The 17,170-nt window shown below is 27.5% G+C and overlaps 1 protein-coding gene across 1 annotated transcript in view; it reads left to right on the top strand.

The window, feature by feature from the left end:
- Positions 1-17,170, top strand: part of LOC132950101 (calexcitin-2) — a 93,446-nt gene that overhangs the window by 10,055 nt on the left and 66,221 nt on the right. The window lies entirely within an intron of this gene.

The raw sequence follows: 17,170 nt of genomic DNA, 5'->3' as shown, positions 1-17,170 counted from the left end.
ACCACTTCCGACGGCCGGGCCAACGGCGGTCGACGGAGGTAGTTCCGAGGTGGGTGGCTGAGTGGACGTGGGTGGTGGTGGGTGGGTCAGGCCTAGCCAAATTGTTATTGTGTCGAGCGATTTATGTACTTCGGCTTTTAACGGGGCAACAGCTGGAGATTTATGTCATCGTCGTCGCCGCCGCCGCCGCCCGTCACTCTCGCGCCGTCACGTCAGCAGTATTAAACTTGCGCGTCGAAAACGGTTTCACCTCGGCGTGGCGTTGATAATATAATATTATTTAGATACCGCTTGTGTATACCTTTTTTTTATTTCTAATTTTTTTTATTAATTCTGATATTTTTTTTATCTTATCGAAAACGGGATTGACGTGCACGACGACGATATTCTACGCACCGCACGATACTGTGTAGGTATAGCCGGGTAGTGATATCAGCCGATGCAGAGCTATTTAATTTATAATTAATATTGATCGAGAAAAGTACAAAGTCATATTCTCGACCTAAATAAATAAATTAAGAATAATGATATTACCGTAGTAGATTGGTGATTATTAAGTTTTGATTTTTAATTTTAATTGGATGAACCTACCTACGCGCGTACAACTGACTATACCACCACTATTATACAACTTACACATAAAAACCTCCTAGTTAGATTTTAATTAATCATCGAAATTAATTAATTTCGAATCGACACTGCCCATAACTAAGTAGTAAATAAATATAAAAATATATAATTTATGTATTTTGTAATTTATGTAATTTGTGTATTATATATTTTTATTATTATTTATTGATTATTTAAATCCATCAGCATCGTAATATCACATTTATTTTTATAAATTGGTTATATTAGTGATGGGTACAACTATAATATTATGAACACAATTGAAGTATTTTACACGAAAATCCTATTGTTTATTTTTAGGTATTATGTTTAATAACTTTAATACGTTTAAAATTTGAAAGATTCATATTGCTATTGATTAGAATTAAATGCATCGCACATAATATAATAAAGCAATTGAAATATATCAATGTTTATACTCCTAAGTGGTACAGTAATTTTATTTACCAAATGTATCCTACAGGAACAAAAAAAGGAAAAGAAAAGACAATCTTAGTGGTTTTGGTGGTGGTTTACAAGATAGAGAAATCCTAATTAAAAAATAAATTACATCAAATACTTTACTGACAATTTATGTGTTATAAATCTTAGAACGTTTTACTTAATTCATGTTCATTTACCCGACTTGATTGTTTTTTTTTTTCGAGACATTGAGTAATTTAACTGAACATTTAATACTCACATAGACTCAAAATATATCACCTGCTGACACAGTCAAGCCCGTTCTGTAAAATATTGAGGTTTACATTTTATTCGATTTATTTTTACATTTTATTACTTTATCACTGTCTAATAAATATTGTCTTTTCAATTTTTTTTTCAAGCTTTTAATTGGTACGATAACGATTTTAAACAATGTAGTATAAAATGTTTGCATCTCGTGTTAAATTAAATATAAAATGAATATAAAAAAAAAAATTTGTCTTAATTTCGTTAAGTTATTTGAAAAAAGCTTTTTATGATTATTGTTTAGGTCAATTAAGTCGTAATAAATAAAACTGTTTATCTGGTCACAAAAATCTTTATATCATGAATTAAAAATTATATAAGTGTTTATATGTTTATGCCATTATGTATAATGAGTTGTTAAATTGTATTACATCATAATAAAACACCTGTTTTCTTCAGTTAAACACTATACTATTATTTTATATTTAGGTACATAATTTCATGAATACGTATATGACTTTATAACATGAAAATATCAAGAACAGTTTTTTTTAATATAATATTATATATTATCATAAAATATGTAAAGGGCACGAGATCCATTGAATTTACCTTGAGGATTTTTTTTTTGCCTTTAATTTATTTTTCTTCATAACATGCCCGGGTAGTTTTGTACAAGAGATCGGTACCCTGTACACACAGCCGGGCACGCGGTATTATATAAGTCACTCCTTTTTTATACGCAGAAATTCAATTCAAAAACCATTCGGCTGCTTGTGTCCTCCCCTTGCTCTGTGCATTATGCTCGTCAGTGGGGAATGCACATTTTCAAAGGTTTACCGAAAGGCTGAGAATTCCGGTATACTGCAACGAGAAACATTTGGGTTAATTTAAAGGCGCCGTCGTGAAATATAAGCAATCCGAGTACATGTAATAATGTAAACACTCAGAGCTGAAATTCCAAAGATCGGGTTTTTATTTTTAAGAGATATTATAAGTAGGTACCTACACAGCTATTAACACAACGCGTAGTGCATTCGTGTCCATCCACCCGTAAAACCTTACGCGAAGGAGGCGTCTTTTTAAATTTGTATAGCTGATGGAAACCTAGAATTTGTTGAATAAAAAAAATAATGAATTACATTTTGAATAGAATAAATACTGAAAGTCAACATTACTTCTTTATTTATTTAGACAAATAAGAGATTAAGAACGTAATATTGTTTATGTGTAAACTTATATAAAACAAACAAAAGTATTATACGTTATTTTTATTTAAAAACTAAACAGATACAATATCATTTTATTTTTTTTTACGTACCTAACTACATTATATTAAACATATTTTATTGTAGTTAGTAATCGGAAAACTAAAAGATATTGCAGAATAATATTTAAAACTACCGTATATCTTATGTTTGCATCTTTCCTATATATTATAAGTAAAACTTAACGTCATTAAAATTTAAACTTAATGGTAAGATAACAATAAGTTTTAAGATATTAGATAAGTGTCGAGTTATTTATGTTTCGTTATCGACTTCTTGTTAAAATATTATGATTTGCTTAGATTTTTTAAATAACTATATATAAATTATTCCTTGTCAAATCAATTATTTAACTTCTACAAAATTATTGTTATTATAACATTATTATTACAAGTATTTTATCATATTTTTTTTATGATCATGTTTAACAGAGTACCAAGCATTTTTTACCAAACATGTTCACTCCCATTTTTTTTTTTTTTTTATAATGAAGTTATTCAAATTCTTTTTTTTGGAACTTTTAAATATACTTATTATTTTTGAATACATACTTAAATGTTTTATACTATAGTTTGGATGATATGTGTATGATAATTTTAAAACATAGGTTCTTAACTAATATTTATCTATTTCAAGTTTGTGAAAAATCTACATCTGATTTATATTTTTATAAAACTATTTATAGAATAAATAAACTATACACTATACAGTACATATACCTAGATTATTATTATTTTTGACAAAGCATGGAATTTATTTTCTTTAAATAACATAAATAATTGTGAATTAATTTTCCACATTATATATAAAGTTAGAAAATGTATTTTTAAAACAGATGTATTAGCTGTTGCTATTTATACTCGTAAATTAATACAACAATAAGTCAATACATATATATAAGAGAAAGAAAAAATAAATATCAAATAATCGAAACAACAAAAAATAGTTAACTATTAGTAATGTACTCGAATATTAAATCTAAGAATATGTAGATAGAAAAAGCTGATTTAGTTTTTTTTCTAAGAACATTAATTATATTAGTCAAATATTATTGGTTAGCTTACAAATTAATCAAAATTTACTCAATGTATATAATTTTTAAAAGTTTTGAATTCAGAATATTTTATAATAAATGTTAATATATGTTGTGATTTTACTAAAATCTTAAGTTTTAAAGTTTTAAACTTAATATACCTCTATGTATAAAATAGACAATGTATTCAACCTAAAATGAACAATATTATAATTATGTAGTTTTCAATTTTTTTTTTTTAAAGTAAATACTTACTAATTAATTTTCTTTATTACTTCAGTTTTTAATATTGAAATGTATTGTTGAAAAAATAATTGCTTATTACAAACATTTTTATTTAATTACATTTTGCAGGAACAATGAGTGTTAAGAAGTTCAAACAAAATTACATATAATTTCAAGTGTCTTTATAAAAAAATTTTAGGTAATTACATTTTTTATGAACTTTAGAGTAATTATAATTTTATCCCAGTATAGTCACATATAAAATTTAAATATAATTAAAAATAACACAATAGTAGTCAGAGAAATTAAAATTCAGAATTGTATAAATTATATTATTTTCAATAAAGAGTATATTATTTACAAGGTCCAATTAATCCAAAACATTATCATTTAGTATGTACCTTAGTCACGTTGCCTTAAAAATATGACAACGATTGTATTGAAAATCATTAATATATTTTAGCACTTCTTTTGCACTTCTTTTCTCGACGAAAGATATTTTAAATTATTAAGGAAAAAATATTGCCCATTGGATACATTTAAAAAACAATTATTGTTATGCCATTGGCCATTGGCCATGGATTTGTTAATTACAGGTTCTTTTATTTATACTTTTATAATTTTTATGTTATTTTGTGAAATACTTAAACAATAAATAAGCTTTGAAATTCAAAAAACCACTTGTTTCAAATACAACTGAGGTACCTATTTAGTTTGCATTTTATAACAATTCAACTTTTGACTTTCTTTACAATGTCGAAAAAAATATTTTCGTAAAGCATAAGTTTTTTCAACAATGATTGTGTATTATTGTATGATATAATAAAACGGATTCATGCATATTTAATTTAAAATTATATCCTGCTTACAAGTTTTACCATACTTTTATCTAACGATCGTGTATTTTATAACTTAATTAATTAATATTATCACTAAAATTAATATAATCATAGGCACTAATAACAAAAATTGATTTTTTCATGAAACAAAAAAAATTCATATTCAAAAATATCAACTTTACCATCTATATACCATTTGCAATACATAACCTTAAAATGTTTATACACGTTACCGCATTAACAATTACGGTAGTAGGTAGTTTATGCATGTTACAACTAAAGAAGTCTCTTCTAAAATAAATTTTGAATCTAAATCCTACGTTTAAATTAATCGAATCTAGTTAAATAAGCGAACCAACGTTCAACGTAACATTTCATATTAAAAAAATAATATGTCTTGTATTATGAACACTATACTGTTGCTCACAGTTAAAACTTTAAGTGTTTCTTAAAATAAAAAAAATACTGATTTTTAAAGTCCTCGAAGAGTATATATTATACGCTCATAAAAATAATGAAAATAATGAAAAAAAGATATCAGTTTTCCGCTTTCGGGATAGTTTGTTGCGTCGGAGGAAATATATAGTGATAAATCATACGGCCTCAGGATGGGGAAGGAAATTAAAAAAAAGGATATATTTCTAATTGTTTTTTTTCTGCTCGTCTTCCTTGTCCCAACCCTAACCACTGCTTGCGGCTTTACGAAATGAGACTCACTAATTACGGGGAATGCCAGTTTGCATGTCACTATATATTTCAGCCAGTCTCTGGATAAGGTTCAATCGGAAGGAAAAACTGTTTTATTTGGAAAATGAACGCAGACGGTTGTTGTTTAAATAATTTGATCATGGACGGTACTACCCTATCCCTTCCAAACGAACGCTTGGTAAAATGTATTTTCGATTTGTTGGTGTTTTCTATAATTTTTTTTAATTAAATCTCTGCGCGTGTCCTTGTGACTAATGGCCCGTAAAATATGCGTCAGCCAGAAAATTATTAATCATTTTATTCGTTTATGTAAAATTTTTCAAGTGGGGCACAAAAACCGTCAATTATTTAACTGGTAAGAAAGGATATTGCCTAACCCTTTACCCTAACACCTCCACAATAGGAATTCGTTGTACACTTTGTGTAGAGATTTACAACCGATAAAATTAAACATATAAAAAGCCTTAGTAACGCGTTCAATAATTAAAAAATTTATATTTTCGTATATATTAAAAAACAATATCACTACAAGTTGTCATACCACTTAAAAAGTTGAGAATTAACGTTTTACCCCCAAGTGTTTTATTATTTTGACGTGTCTAGCAGCAGTGTAAACATGGGACAATTAATTTTACTTCATCAATACCAATCATGGTAGGTACTATGCAGTATGCAATCATAACGTTGTTTGAAAATGACAAATAGCCACCTAGTGGAAGTTAAAAATATAAAACTTTTTAAAACGTAGAGAACATACTTGTCACTTCCAGATTATTGTAAATTTTTTACATTAATAATAAACATATTTTTATATTTTATATTTTATGTAATGAGGCATCGGTGTTTATATTGACAACATAATTAAATATTATGGAATAAAATAAATTACTTTTTTTAGTCAACAAATTGCCATTAAACTGTATACCTACCATATGGGTTAAAGCGTATATTTATAAATAATGAGCAAAACTGTTTTGGTTAACACAATGATTTTTAATGATATTATTAATTATTAAATTTAAAAATATTATACCATTAACCATTGTATAAAACAATATTAAAATTGATCGACATTATTCAATAAAATGTATCAAATTGTTAGTTTATTTATGTAGGTATTTCGTTGTGTTTAAAAAAAAAGTAATTTGATGGTATTGAAACCTATATTTTTACATGTCACGTGTCGTTTGATACCGGGTTTTTTCGAACCCCTTTTTTGTGTTATTCAAAAGTTGATAGGTGTAAAAGTAAAATTATTAATTAATGTCATCGAAATAAAATATTAAATTCAGTAGGATTTTGTCATTGATTGTAATGTTTTTGTGTGATACTCAAATAATGTAGATATTAACATAACCATGTTTGTATACAATAACATCGAACTGTTTGAAAACTATTCGAACTATATTATTATCGTAATTCAATAAAATTATTAGAAAAAATATATATATTTTATGTAAAAATGAGTATCTTTGGTACTTAAATCAAAAAAATCTAAAGTACCTCATTAAAGTAGCAAGCATTCTTGCAAGACCGAGTACAATAAACTTTATGCAGAATTAAATTTAATAGTGCACTACATGTTAATAATACTGATTTTCAAGAAACAATTATTTTTTTTTTTTTATTAAAAAAACTCTTAAATTTGAACTCTTAGTATATAAGGTGTTAGGACGCAATATTCCAAGTATATACAAATTGTATTTTAATATTTCGCAAGTTTTGACACATCTTGTTATGTTATCTAACTTTTTTTTTATGTATATTTTAACTCTGACACATTTTTTACTGTAGTAAATATTTTTAATCTGAAATCAGACATTGTTTATTCAAATGTTATATGCATACAAAATATTATATTATGGTATATTTATTATTTTTTGAACTCATATTATAGTACAATATAATATTTTGGCTTTTACTTTTGGCTTTTCGTTAACTTAACTGTTAACTTACCAAATTTCTTTCTTAATTAACGTGAAATTAACGAGTTAATTTTTCATTTTAGGAAGTAAGTTAAGTTAATTTATTTTGTTTTTAATTTTATAATATTTCACTATTATACAGTCTATTTTGTTTTCATGTCAAAAAATTTGTATCGTAAATTGTTTAAAGTTAAAAATGTATATTATTCGAATCTAACTTATATGGAAATACTGTATGAAGTATTAACACTATATCCTATAATTTAGTTTTGGGTTGGAAAAAAATTAAGTACGCTAGCGTTGTATAAACAAATTCACTTTTTTTTAGCTTAATAAAAAATGTTATTAACGTTTAACTTAACTGAGTCAAAAAAAAATATTAACTTGCCCAGCCTTGAATATTTGTATCTTTGCCATTCGTTTGATTGCCGGTATTGTTATACTATATGAGTTATTCTACGTATTTAATCACTGAAAAAATATCAATTTTTTAAATCGTACGAATGTAATTGTATTGACTGTTCAAACTACAACTCTACCTTTGTTATGATTTTATTGTTCAACGATCTGAAGTACATCGTAGGAAATTCTTTATAATATTTTATACTATCATACAACGAATAATGATTAATAATGTATTGTGTTTGGTGGTGTTATTTCGTGTGAGTACCTAAACACTATGAATTATCATTATATTTCCCTTAAAAGTTTTGCCGAGAATATCACACGATTCAATATACATACACACCTATAACAGTTTAACGTTGAATAATTTTCTAATGCGGTAAACCAGACAGACATAATATGGGTATACTACAACAATACGCCAACAATATTGGCAAGTCAAATATTATATAGTATAATATTATCGGATTGCACCCGTTCTACGTGTCTTTTCGGTAGTTGTAGCTTTCGTGTGTGCTGCAGTGATTTTGTCGCATAACCACGATGATGGTATAATATGGTATAGGTAGGTACATGCGGTGTACTATCGCATTATGCTGCGCATGAACTACACGCGGTGTAGCGATATTCATATTTTTTTTTTTGTGGTCGACGACTTTTTCGTTACCGACAACGCGTCGTGCGTACTTCACACAATATAAAACAACGCAATAATAGTAAAATAGAATATATTATACATTATATAAAAAAAAACCACGTACATTATAAAATATACATATTATTGGGGGTAGTTCATGTATAGTATTATCGTAACATATTATTTAATATTATATTATTATTATACGCGGTACCTACTACGTGTATGATGGTCTGATATAGTATAATATTATATAATATATGGGAAAACACGTATATAGGTACATGCGCTTACAATACACGCCATGTTATATGCATAATATTGCACACATCCGGACTCGCGTATCGTAGCACACAAGTCGACGTGCTCGTATTATTATTATTATTATTATACTTTAACCAGCTGCCAGTGCAGTGCGCTTCCGTCTCGGATGGCATCGCCGCCGCGGTAATAAAATCACATTCCGTTCGGTCGTATAGAACGCCTGCACACTATAGGGTTGTTGTAACTATACTATAGTTGTGTTATGGCTGTCGTCGTCGTCGATATTCGCTCGCATTCAAATATTTATTAAAAAGGCACATTTTTATGCGTCACGCGTGTCGTTTTACACGGATGACGGAGTGCAGAGCGGCGCGATAATGTTTTATTATTATTATTATTTTTTAAGGTGCGTATACTGCTACGGCGAATCTTACGGAATAATGCATGCGGTGATAAATTCGCACGTACCTCTATCATATCATGTAGGAGGGTAGGTACGCGATTATACACCTCGCGGTGGTGGCGGTTTGCGTTTCATCTTTTATTTATTTATAGTTTTTTTTTTTTTTTTTTATCGACGAGCTAGTTTTTTACTGCAGACGCCCGCCGGACGTATAATATATCGTGTCTCCAAGGGTCTCCTCGGGGCGAGAATAAAATACCGATTCAGATTTAATGCAAACGACATTTGACATGCGAGATTTAGATTTCAAGCACGTTTGATGCACGATTTATACAGAGCGGTGGTTGTACACGTGTCGTACCTATACTTGTACAGGTCTTTTGACTATACGTGGAAATAAAGTCGACGTGGTGTTATGGGATTTCCGTTGCGCGGCTCAGCATTCCGCGGCCTAGCAGATGGCGTACATGTTAACTTATATAATATCGTGAATTGTATCTGTTTCACTATCCGTATAACGATACAATCGTACAGTGTTAGCGCGTTTATATATTTTAACTCTCTGATATATATTTTACACATTTTAAAGCAATTTTTTTTTCATTTCGTCGCTTATTACCGACGCCTTAGTCCGCTCGGCCACTCCATCCCCCGGATCACATATTATTATAATATTATATTATGTGAAATATACTTTTTTTTTTTTAATAAATGTTGTGACCATAAATAGGCTATACCTACCTATAATGAGCGAATAAAAATTTTACAACCAAGATATAATAATATTTTTAGATGAAATCTCATGCCGCACATAAAATGTATACGACTATAGATTCCAAATGATTGTCGTTACTGAAGTTTACACATTCTGGAATTTAATTTAGACCCGTTACTCAAGAATGCAATTTAATCTCAAGAAACTACAATGCCATTTTTCGTCTCAAAGCATTTCCTGACAACATATTGTTTAAAATAACGTCGTGCGCATTTATATAATATATAATATTACACCATAACTATTTCATAGACCAATGATTGTATATATATATTTTTTTATTATTTTTTTATTCGCTCGCTCTTAATGATATTTGTTGACAACGATATTATCGTCTTCATCACGACGACGATGCGAAACATCTTAGTATTTTTTTTTCTAAATCTCTTCTTGTCAAATACAATATAATTCCGAGTAGTCGATAGTGCTTTTACACTACACATATTGTAAAGGAATTAAATAAGTAGCGTACGGTTTTTTTTTATTCCGCATTATTATACCTGCGTGGATATTTTTGTGACCAGCATACATGTAATATTTAGGTTATCCGTGTGTGACGATTCCTAATCATGTTACGTAATAAAAACGTTCGTTACGATAATCGTATTATGTAATAATTTTTCATAATATTTTGTTGACATTAAACTTCATCATCGTTATAATCGTACATAGGTATTAGATAAAATATATTCTATATCGTATATTATATAACCATATTTATAACATGTGATGTAACTACATGATTTATTAACACAATTAAAAAAATAAAGCAACGGAGATACGAAAATCACACACAAATATAATTAAGTTGAAATTGTGCATATATTTAATGTGGGTAACTATAAGTTGTAACGTACGATGATTAACGCTATATAATTTAGGACTAAAAAAATACATACTAATAGAATCACATTAGATACGCTTAAGAGTCTAATGAATTGTTATCCTTGTTTTATAATCCTCTCTAAAGTTTTTGTTACTGCAATGCAGTTGTTTGAAGTCGCAAAATTAGTTTTAACACTCTTATTTACCTAAAAATGTTCAGATTTTCACGACGAAAAATAAATAAGCAATTTCGGAGTTTTTACTATTCATAGTAAGTATATGAAATCTCGTTGCAAATTTAATTTATAATAAAATCTTTATTGAATTACGTTTATTTTATAACAAACGATATATTTTTTTACTAAGTCTAAGTGTGTTTGAGTTCTACCCATATACCATATATTTTACGCATGAGGTTACATAATATTATATATTTTACTATGGATATAAGATTAATTAAAACGGATGATTGTGTCTTTGAATAAGAATATTCATTACCTAGCTTAATCCGTCAGTGGAATCCTGTCCCTTAATATTTTATATTATACATTGTAGATAGGTAGTTTAATTATGTATAGGGTGGTACTATAGACAATCATGCTCACCCCCGTGTTTTTCTTTAATGCATTTATTCAAAATCTAATTTTTGGAATTAAAAAAAAAAAACATTAAGACCGTATTTTAAAATTTTTGAGATTTTTTGTACTGTTTAAGGAGTGTCCTGTACTCAACTGAGTAACTAATCGTTCAAAATTTTAATCAAGTACCTTCATAACATTTTTCAAAATAATTATCAACTAAATAATTTACGATAAAAATCATAAAAGTTTATATCGCCACTGGACACACTTTAAGTAATACGAGAAATCTCAGGAATTTAAAAAAATGGTCTTTATAAGTATAATATATAAAAACTTCAAAAAATCAGAATTTGGATAAATTAATTATTAAAGGAAAACATGGGGGTGAACATGCTTGTATATAATAGCACCCTGTATATAGTTAAATTATCTAAAAATTATAAATGACATTCTTGTTAAAACTTTGATAATGGTTAATTTTAATTTTGCACTCGGTATTTAAAATTCTACCATACATGAATACGATATGAATATAGATTAAATTAGTTATGCAAATCGTGGAATAATTTAAAAGATTTAAATTAATTCAATTTAGTATACTAAATATAAAATTGAATTTGTCAAACGTTGTTAAAACTCTTATTAAGAAATAACGAATAACTAAAATTTGTATGGACAGACGTACAGTTGACACGACAAATAATAAATATAAAAAATATGTAAAAACGGGCGGCTTGACTAAATGCAATTTTTCATGTCATAATTATTTATATATTTCAATATAGGTATGTAGATTTTGGGTAATGGTTATAGGTTATTTTTCAATTTATATTAGACACAAGTACTAAAATCAGTTTATAACTTACCCTTAACAACATTAACCCTATAATTTATAACAAATATAGATTGTGTACAGTTAATTCATGAAAACTTTTAATTGTAGTTGTAAGTTATTAATTACTGTAAATTATAATATACATCATAACACGATTATTGTTGTATGTATACTTGCTTTTTAATAGGTACAGTTTGTTAAAATGTTAGTTGATAAAACGATTACTATACAACATAATGGAGAAAATAATTAGGAAAAAAATATTTTTACCCAAAAAAGTATCATACATGTATAAAATACAACTAAATACTAATACAACTCGAAACTAAACTGTGTATGTAGGCAAGTGGAAATTAAACAACTCCTGTTGTAATTCATTTGCAGTCTTAATGGACAATTTTTACCGATAAATCTCTATATTTAGGATAAAAAAATGTGAAAAGTACTGTCGACCTATAAAAATGAAAATAAAAATGTTGATTTATTAAAAAATATGCTATGTATGATCATCAAGTGGAAATGTAGAACTTATTAAATTGACCACATAAAGTCATGCCATATAAATTATATAACCCAACCCATTAGTTTTTATTACTCAAATTATTTTAAGTAATAAAACACAATACATTGTAAATAATCAGCATGCATCTCTGTTTAAAAAAAAAAATGTTATTCTAGAAACGTACGATATATTTTGTTGTATATGGCCTTAAGTTTGAGTAGGATCGTGCTTAGAATGTTACTGAGGGGTGTTTTTGAATACGAATAAATACAAATATTTACATTTAATTACATTAGTAATACCTATAATAACTTGCACGTATCAAAAATCTATTTTAAGATATTTTATGTTTCAGCTGCTGTTTTTAAAAATATTTCTAATCCTAATTTTTAAGTAATACTTACTACATTTATAAAAAAACAAAAATTAGATAGTTTGGATCGCCAAAACCATCCACTTGGTATGTTCCCGAGTATATAACTACGTAGGTACTTAATCAATATATTTTAAATTAATTTCGTTTTAAAACAATGAATCAACGATACTCTAAACTCTAAAGTTTGTACAATTTTACTGAAATAGAACTGAATAGATGAAAATTTATTATTTTGAGACCATTCATCGATACACTTTTAAATGTATTGCGTTTATAGAACTATATTTTAATAAACTCTATTATTATAAACAATGCAATGTGTATACAACTTGATAATATGTTCAGAGTCGTATACACTCCGTATAACATAATAACTGCATAACTGTATTTTGTATTTCTTATTTTACCAAATGAGAGAGTAAAATATATAAATGTCGATGTTTAGAAAACATTTTAACAAAAGTTTATTCGCTGAAAATTGTGAAAAAAACTTTTAAATACTTTTAGTAGCGTGTAAATAATATACAGTTCTAATTTGAATACTTTTGTAGGTACACAATATATTTTATTTGATATTATCGTTTTTAGTTTGATCACCGAGCCGTTGCATTCATTAACTGAACGGTTGTCTTCCTATATTCGCTTCAGTATTTCAATCCAATTAACATTCTCTCTTTGGGTCACGGCTTTAGCCTTTATGTCAGCACGTTCTAAATAGTAAAACTATGTCAATGAGAAAAAAAATTTAAAACGTTTCAATATTATAACATAGGTGTCACGCACGGCAAGACCATAGTATATTATATTATATACAATCGATACTCTAAACTCGTTCATTATATATATATATATTATATGCGTGTGAGTTTAAGTTTTTTTTCGTTCTAAGGAAAAGGTGACCGCCACAGTAATAATAATATTATATAACTAGTTAGCAAAAATACTATACCTAGTCGTACGCCGAGAAAGCACCTCGTGCGTATTGGAAAATAATTTGTTCTTGGCAAGCATATCCTTCGGGGAAAACAATGTTTTCCCTGGCGAACACAAACTCTCCTATATGCTTAGACGGGAGAGAGAAGAAGAAGTGCTTGAAAAGTTTTTACTGCCATCGTATGTTTACACGGGATATATTCTTAAAACCCATGTTTATTAGTGCACCAGTGGAGGGAAATTCTATCTCGTAAAATACAAGCACCCATATAACAATAACGTTCTCGGAAAGCTCTTCCAGACCGCACACGCACACCGTACAAGTCGAGATGAATAAATAGCCACTTTTAGGATTTGCGAAATATATTATGCGTCGCGTATTGTATATTAAAATAATAATATTATATTACACATAGGATAATATATTATATTATGCCTAATATAAAATATGTAACGCTGCAAAAATGTTTGTATTTTATTATCATCGTTACTATTATTATTATTATTATTTTAACGCCTACTATTTTTACATTACTAACGCTGTGTGTGTGCGTTTTACGTCTCGATAAAAAAAAAAAAAAAAAACTGCCACGTTACGGAGAAAAATCGCTGTACCCATATATAATATTATACACTCGTATACGGTCTTTGTGTATACCCAACACGCTATGCATAGTGAATATTATAGCCCTGTGCCGCCGTAATGTAACACTAAACTCGGTCTACGTGTTTTTTTTACCCAACCGTTTCACCTATGCAAATTTTAGAAAACACGATACCTACCTACACACCCTTCGATGATTAGCGTGTACAACCGTACAAATATATTTATTACACGTAGGTAGGTACACGATTTCCATCAGTCTATTGGCCACTGTATTGTGACTAAATATAATAATATTGTATCGACGGAGTTTCATTGATATTTTATCATTCGATTTATTGCACGAATGTCGTCACTGCAAATCTTCTATAGCCGGTAATTTGTATTCAGTTTTGATTTCATTATACATCTTCTTTTTATCTGATAGTATAATCTATCAGTTTTTATCAGTTTTCATATATTATATCATTATCATACTACCCATAGGACGTATTATATTATTATTATCAACATTTTAACACTCAAATATTATTATTGCTCACGTTATTATTATTACATTGTGATGGAACCATATCGCACGAATCACAGCGCATTATTTAAAATATGTTTTTTCGTGAAATATTATTCTGTTATCTGCAATACGATTTTAGTACTTCCTGTTTTTCATTAGCAATCTAAAAATCTGAAAAAAATATGTTCACGGAAATGCAATAAAAAGCCGGGTCGAATATTTTTTTTTTTTTTATTATTAATACATCCGAATTCCGAGCACGTCAATTCATTTCATGCTCGAACACATCAAAATGACAGTCTTTAATTTTTATATCCACAACCCCAGTTTTATAAAAACGTTATTATTAAAACGATTTACAAACCGTTTAGTAATGTATGTTTAATTATATGTCCACCCTTATATATTAACGTGTGTACATTAATTAAAAATATATTTTCAACAACTTCGTTTAAGTAAAAATATATGGGGAAGAAATCCTTTTTATATTTCTATAGGTTAGTTAATAATCCTTACAGAAAATTCAAAATAAACTATTTACTACAGTTTAATTGACAAATAATATATAATAAAGTATGAGGCTTAAAAATATATTATATTTATTAGAAACTAAAATATTAGAATTAAATGTTTGAGTGTATAACAATTTTTAATTCTAAAAAGTTCAATAATTTACTGAAATGTCACTTTTTTGTACGTATGTGTATTCATAGTTTTAATTCGCATAGTAATAATAAATTTCTTCACCTATAATTTTTTTTATTTAGTATTGCACTCTATGTGTTAACATCAATCGATGTTCATTTTATACGTTACCATTTTGACACTATAGCTATTATGTACTTACAATATTATTCTTTATTATATTTTAATATAAACTATATTTATTCGTTACAAATCCGGGGTGATTCACCAAGCATTCACACCCTTTGTTTCTTTAAGAATAAAATAACCAACGATGATCGACACTGAAAAAAATACAGGTCATTTTCTGTTGTATGTAACTTGTTCCGCATTCCAGTATCCATTTTTGATTCAATAAGAATGGTATTTCCTTTTAATACATTACCATTTTGAAGTCACCTAGTTAAAAATATAAGGTGGACCACTCTATCGTAGTGTGTCGTTTTCTAGTGTAAGCTATATTGAAAAAAAGTAGCACTTCGATATATTTCTAACACGGCGTATTGGGTAGGCAAAATAGGTCCATAACTGAGTAGGAAATTTATTAAAATATTATTCATTCAGCATTCTATTATTTTAATTTTACTGAAACCCAATACACTATAATATTATTATACATCTATAACATTTATGAGTAGCGTATTGTGTTTGTTATTTAAAATGTTTTAATCTTATAATTTTTAAAATTTTTATCGAACTGATATATTTTGACAAAAATTATTTTATTTCAACCGTTATTAAAATGGACAAATAATTGTGTTAAATATAAATATTAGTGACTATAAGGTCAATACTATTTAAAAACCAGCATTATAAATATAGTTTGGATCAGAGTTGACGAGGACGTCAGAGGATAGTGAGTTGACATAGGAGATGTTAATATAAATTGATTAAATAATTCGAAAAGTATTACTCATATTTTTGAAATAAGCACTTAAAATGATAACAACTTAACTCAACGTTTACACTTAAACCATATAATAGGGCTATAACTTTCCACACAACTGTTTTTTTTTTTATAAGGTTTTAAACTTTTGGTTTGTATTATATGAAAAAATAAAAGTTGTGAAAGTACGTGGTTGCATAGTAATGAATTAATTACATTATTCATACAGTTTGTGTCTTCTTTTATGTATAATATTTTTATGTATTAAATAAGACAATAATAATTCGTAAAATAAAATGATCATAATTTGTTTAAAAAATGTTGGTACATCGTGTTTTGAAAGTAATATATTAGTATTTTACTTAGAAAATTACTTTTCTTTCGAATATAAAATTAAAAATATATGCTGTCATTCAAAAATGTAAAAATAAATTAATAATAACCATAAAAAAATAGTCGAAAATGTTGTTATGTTACAGTGATACTTTTTTATATAATCAAGTGGTTAAATTGTTAAAATAAACACCCCATAATAATTAAAATTGACCTTCAAAAGTTTTTCTTATTAAAGAAAACTAATGAAACTGTTTTGACTTGGTACTTTTAATTCTCATTTAACTTACGCTATCTATGATGCTGAGATTTAAAGAGT

The sequence above is a fragment of the Metopolophium dirhodum genome, chromosome 8, assembly GCF_019925205.1.
Source record: "Metopolophium dirhodum isolate CAU chromosome 8, ASM1992520v1, whole genome shotgun sequence".
Classification (NCBI taxonomy): domain Eukaryota; kingdom Metazoa; phylum Arthropoda; class Insecta; order Hemiptera; family Aphididae; genus Metopolophium; species Metopolophium dirhodum.
Note: the sequence above shows the minus strand (reverse complement) of the source record. Positions and strands in the feature narration are given on the sequence as shown.